Here is a 6,326-nt window from a genome sequence, read left to right as displayed (position 1 = left end):
AGAGCCTCGCATTTTTATATTTTATTCAACTCGTTCAATAAATTCATTATGAAAAGACACTCATGTAATATCCTCTATATTTTCTATATTATAACCACATATAACGGATTTTAATGTAACTCTACAACAATAGTGTCCATAAAATTGACAAAACTCTGCAAAATTCGACAATCGGACTATTTTACAAGCAAATAACTTGACTGACCGTTTTCATACCAATGTGTATATAATCACTGATTGAATTACTATGTGTAAAATCATGCTGATTCAATTCCAGTCTTTTACAATTACATTTACCGTTTCGGATTCTTGGAAGTTATTCCACTGATATAAAATATCTCTCCTGCTTCAACCGTCCCTAATATATGAACGAAAGGTGCTGTCTACAATGCACAAAATAAGTTCGTTCCACTTTCTGCGGAAACTGTTTCGATCTAACACTTAAACAAACGATGTCCTTCATAGGCTAACTGAAGCTTTATTAACAATTGTAAAAAAAAACTGAAAAGTAATGGAAAGCTGGTTCTCATCGTGGTTACAGAAAACAACTGTCCGAAAGGGCTACATTGTATAAAGTAATATAAGTCTATATTTATAACCTTTCAATAATAAAAAAAAATGAGCCGTGCCATGAGAAAACCAACATAGTGGGTGTGCGACCAGCATGGATCCAGACCAGCCTGCGCATCCGCGCAGTCTGGTCAGGATCCATGCTGTTCGCTAGCAGTTTCTCCAATTCCAATAGGCTTTAAAAGCGAACAGCATGGAGCCTGACCAGACTGCGCAGATGCGCAGGCTGGTCTGGATCCATGCTGGTCGCACACCCACTATGTTGGTTTTCCCATGGCACGGCTCAAATGTATTCAATTTTCCCAGCGGCATTTTGGCCTGACATGTACAGTAGCAAATATAAAACTTACTGGATTATAAAGTGTTGTGCTACCAATGTGTCGGCCATCAGACGCTCTTGGAAGTTGAGTCTGTTAAGAAGGTAATGATTTATTGCATGTCAACAACAAAAATAAGCCAGCTTAGTCTTGGCCAGCACCCTACCGCATATAACAAGTCTGGCCTAGACTAAGCTCGCCCGACCCGGGGAGCCGTGAGAATTACTCCAATGGTGTAACTGGACTCAGTGAAGGTAGAGCTTGGGTTTTCAGGACTGTCTTTTCTGCTCTGACAAGTTCATATTTTGAGAATATTACTGGCATTTGACCTATGACCTTGACCCCTAGCCGACGGGGTTCTAACCTGACGTGGCCTTTTTTCTCTAGGTACTGTCTTGCCCTTTGCAACAAGGTATCATTTATTAAAATCGGACATCAGGTTATGAAGATATGACTCCTCAGACAAGGACCACCCCTCTATTTAATATATGAAGAAGTATGCATATTTTCACGAAAAATGATACATTTTGAGACGATCCTCCGATGAAACCGTCGGCGATAAAAGTATAGAAATTACATATCCGTTTAGACGATGCTTTTCAATTTATAAAAGTTATTTCATTAAAATATCTTGTGTTTGGAACATTCTACAATTATTTGAAGTTAATGAAAAACACGGACATTTTCCGTACGGAAAAGTACGGAAATACAGCTTTTACCCTAAATACGTACAGACGGACGAAAAGATGTTGTCTTTTTTGTCACAAACATTCAGATTTTGTCATTTGTTTTCAAAACAAGGTTTTATTTGCATTTACTTACCCAAAATAAATATTTTATAAGCACTTATTCCTAATTTTACTGCTAATATTTTAAGCCAAAAATGTCAAAGTTCAGCAAATGTTCCCGACGGCGTGCCCGTCGGGGAAGAACATTGTTTTGAATATTAGATTAGGCAATACTACTTATTAAAAGAAATTTCAATTTGATACCTTACTTTTAACGCTTTTAATAATAAAATGAAATTGATGAATTGTTCGAAAAAATGCGACCAAGATTAGCCGGTATTTATTTAAGTGAACACCGGTATTTATTCAAATGAACACCGGTCGACGCACGACAATGCGATACGAGATCGCAACAATGTCGTTTGAGAATGTCGTTTGTCGTATTGCATTGTCGCACATCGTATCGCATTGTCGTGTGTCGTATCGCGAAGTCGCGCGTCGTGCTATAGGCGCATAGGCGACACACGACAATGCGACACGACATCGCGACAATGTCGTTTGAGAATGTCGTATGTCGTATTGAATTGCCGCGTGTTGCGCGTCACTGAAATGCAGGATACGACGCGCAACAATGTGATATGACGGACGACAATGCGACGCGACATCGCGACATATCGTGCCAAAATTGCCAACTCGACGCACGACATTGCGAGGCGACATTTTGACGAATGTCTTATCGCATTGTCGCGCGTTGTATCGCATTGTCGTGTGTCGTATCGCATTGTCGTGCATCGTATCACATTGTCGCAATGTCGTATCGCAATGTCATGCGTCACCTTTGAGGGGCGACGGACGACATTTCACATGACACTAACAGGATTCCGTAAATACAGGTATGAAAAACATTGACGGGAAGAAAATACTGGTAACAGGCAAACATCAAGGCGGAGTATAGAAGTGTGTGTGAATTTTGATATTGATAATAATATCAAAGACAATCTTATAACATCTTATTTACAATATAATTTCATTGATCATATCTTAAATCGTGTTTGAATGCGTTATCAATAACAGTTTAATTTATAACTTCAACATGCATATGATATAATTACCACATTAATTAAGTACTTAGAAAATAAAGTGATATTTTTGTCTTTCTAATATACAATGAAATAATTATATTCCTCAAAGAATGGACTTTAAAATGGCATAATCTATATCGTTTCATCTAATGTTTGAAACAGGAGAAACGGTATACGACTTTACAATAAACTGGACTGGACATTCAAAATGATATGGTTTCCATACCTGAATTTTCATCCCAAAATATGGGTTTTTACCATTTTGCTCGGCTAACTGGCGCCATTCACTCAAAACAAATGCAGACATTAAACAGTTACAAGGTACATCCGATTAAGGTAATTTGGCTAGTTCTGGTCATTTTTTTTTACATTGTATACAAGTAATTTGAGGAAACCGTGATTTTTCAAAACTCCAGAATACAGAAAATTCGGCAAAATAAAACTTTAAACCTCGCACAAGTTTTCATATGAGGAGTCTTTTGGAAAATAAAATTTTTGATGACAATTTAATAAGATCTGCCTCGTATTATGTCCAAGTGATTGACCTATAACTCATGCATAATTTGACAGCTTAAGACTTCGACGTAAGCAATGATGTTTAGAAACGTGTCGCGTAACCGTTGATGTCTTTTCAGAAATTTGAGCCGGAGGAGCGATTCCATCTTGACTGACTTTCGATACATCAGTAAATATTTTAGACGTATCCGCCTCTAAGGAGATATGGGAATCGATTGAAACATTCATTTATTTTACAGAAAAATACGCATTCATGGACATTTTAAGTTCTATATTTATATTTAGTCGAAAGTTTAATGGAAATGCCTGTCAGATACATCCATCTGTTTCATCCATTAAACGTTGCCTTACCCAGGCCAAAATATGCTACATAAGGAAAAATGACTAAAATTCCGCACCTAGCAATACCCGTCTCGTATTGTGCGCAAATGTATAATTTGGCAGCCTGAGACTTTGATGTAAGCAGTGGTGTTTAGATATTTTTTTTTTCAGAAAAGTGCGCATTCTTGGATATTCTTAGTTCTATATGTTGCCAGCCGATTGGAAATGTCTGCAATATACACCCTTCGATCTAATGCAGTATAATAATCGGAATGTTAGAATGAAAGGAGAAAACACCGCTAATGAAACATTTAGGAGATTCTAAATTCAAAATTGCAGGGTTGCTTTGGTACAATAAAAGAAGAGTTAAAGATAGGTTTCAGGACACTACATTTTAAGGCGAAAATGACCCCTTATTGCGTGCCTAGTAAGAATTGTTTCCTATTATGTGTAAGCGATCGACGGACCTATCGTGTATGCATACATTCACAGCCTGTGACTTCGACTTAAGCAATGGTATTAAGCTAATTGTCCCGTAACCGTTTATGTTTTTTTTTCTCAAATTTGAGCTGAATCTAGAAAGATGGAGGACCGATCCCGGTTCGGTTGGAGAGCTTCCGAAATGTCACGAGATATTTAAGACGTATCCACCTCTAAGGACGTGTGAAAATCGATTAAAATGTTCTTTTATTTTACAGAAAAATACGCATTCTTGGACATTCTTAAAGTTCAATATTCATATTAAATTGCCAGTTGAATGGAAATGCCTGAAGGCACACACATCCATTTCATTCATAAAACGTACCCAGCCCAAATTTTGCTACATAAAATGAGATATCGCACATTACTGTAAATTTGGATACAACTGTAGAAGTTGTCGATGGATAGCCGCTACAGTCAGCTACAGGTCTCCATGAATACAAAGCAAATAATGAAAGCCTAGTGCAGCCTTATGAGTATATTTTGCATAACTCTCAATCCTAGAACTATCTGCATAAGCCTATTCTTTGCACGTCAAAATTATTTAAGGTCGTAGCATTGAACGGTATAAGTTTTTTGGAAGGTAGACTTATTATAAAACAGAAAGGCAAACATAGTTCTAACGACTTAGAACTACGATTCCGAAGGATCTCCCTATATATTTTATTAACTATCACAATGTTCAGCAGTCTTTAAGTGTAGTGCGGAGACCGTGAAAAGTCTCCCAGTGCTTGGATTCAGGGTTCTTTAACGGGATCATGGAATCCATTCAATATACATGTGTAACAGACTTCCGTTTAACCCGCTATATATGCTATAGGTTATAACACACTAAGTAGTTGTTGTTCTTTATTCTATATAAAATTGACCTATTTCCAATGACCGCAGCACACATCAGGACCCATTTTAAATTTCTGCAATTTACATTTTCTTGACGAATATTGTCAGTGCTAACTAAAAATCAAAAGAAAAGTGGGGGTCATGTTTGATGCAAGAAAAATAATTTCAAGTCAAACACACAAACTGCAAAATCAGCTAAAAAATGAGACCCCAAATTATACTGGTGGTGTATGATCTAAGTTTCCATGAACATTTTTGTCATGTTGTTATTTCATTATGAAAATGCTACCTACATGTCAAGCATAGATCTGTCATGTGATTTTAGCAAACAAATAATTGCAAAGAAAATAAGGAAAATAGCTCTACAGAGCAAAAAAACTGAGGACTATTTGTATCCGCCATTATGCCATTATTTTTTTTCGTGCCATTTTTCTATTTAGTGTCTGTATGCCTATAGGCGTGAGGGGTGCACTATCCATTACCTCTTATGAATAGAGTCGGCTAATATTTGGGTTGGTTGCGTTCCATGTCCTATAGATCATATTTCCCACAAGGAAGTTATATACATAAACACTGATCAGATTTAAGTATTTTTTATTTAAATGTCCTAAAACTACTTTATTACTTATTAATGGCCCTAGAGAAACCCGATCTGTCACCCGAGTTACGAAAATAATCGGGTATTTCCCAATTCAATCAATCAATTAATCGTTAAAAACTGGGTTTTGCGTTGTTTAATAAGAATATATACAAATACAAAAAAAAAAAAAAAAAATAACTCTCTGTTACCATCTCGCATAAATGCGGATGACATTTTGTATTTAAAATGAATACATGAAATATAGATCTACACTCAACAAAATTCCTAATCGGTCAGTTTATATATGTATTGCTGTTTTGTTAATAATGCATGTATGTATACGGAATTTCACATGCCGACATTTGAATAGGTACTACAGCTTATTATTAATTTACTTTTGACCGACTCACCGACAAAGTAACCGCATTAGGCGTTTTGCCTAATATTGGATACTTTACACGTGCAGGGCATGTTCACCAACATGCACGTGATTGTTTACACTTTTGGTATTTCTGACGAAAGTCCAACTAGAAAAACACATCATGGTGAATTTGACATATTAGCAACGCGATCGAGCTGTCGGAATGTTGCTAGCTGGGACACATTTACGATAGGTGTGTAATTATTTTTGCATTTTCAAAACAAAAATTGATGTAATTTGTTTGTAGCTGTTACTTGGATGGTTATTTCCATTTGTAACCTTATTTCCGTTTACAAAAACCTTCAATCGTTGGTTTTCTACCATTCGCGCTCTTTTGGCGAAATTCAACCAAAGTACAATTCATTGAAGTGACCGATTTTGAATTTTGATGAGTACTTTGACGTATAATTCCGACAGCCCGGGCGCGTTGCTCTTGTGTCAATTTCACGATGATATGTGTTTTTCTAGTAG

Source organism: Mercenaria mercenaria, chromosome 1, assembly GCF_021730395.1.
Source record: "Mercenaria mercenaria strain notata chromosome 1, MADL_Memer_1, whole genome shotgun sequence".
Taxonomy (NCBI): domain Eukaryota; kingdom Metazoa; phylum Mollusca; class Bivalvia; order Venerida; family Veneridae; genus Mercenaria; species Mercenaria mercenaria.
The sequence above is the reverse complement of the archived record's forward strand: the minus strand, read 5'-3'. Positions refer to the sequence as shown.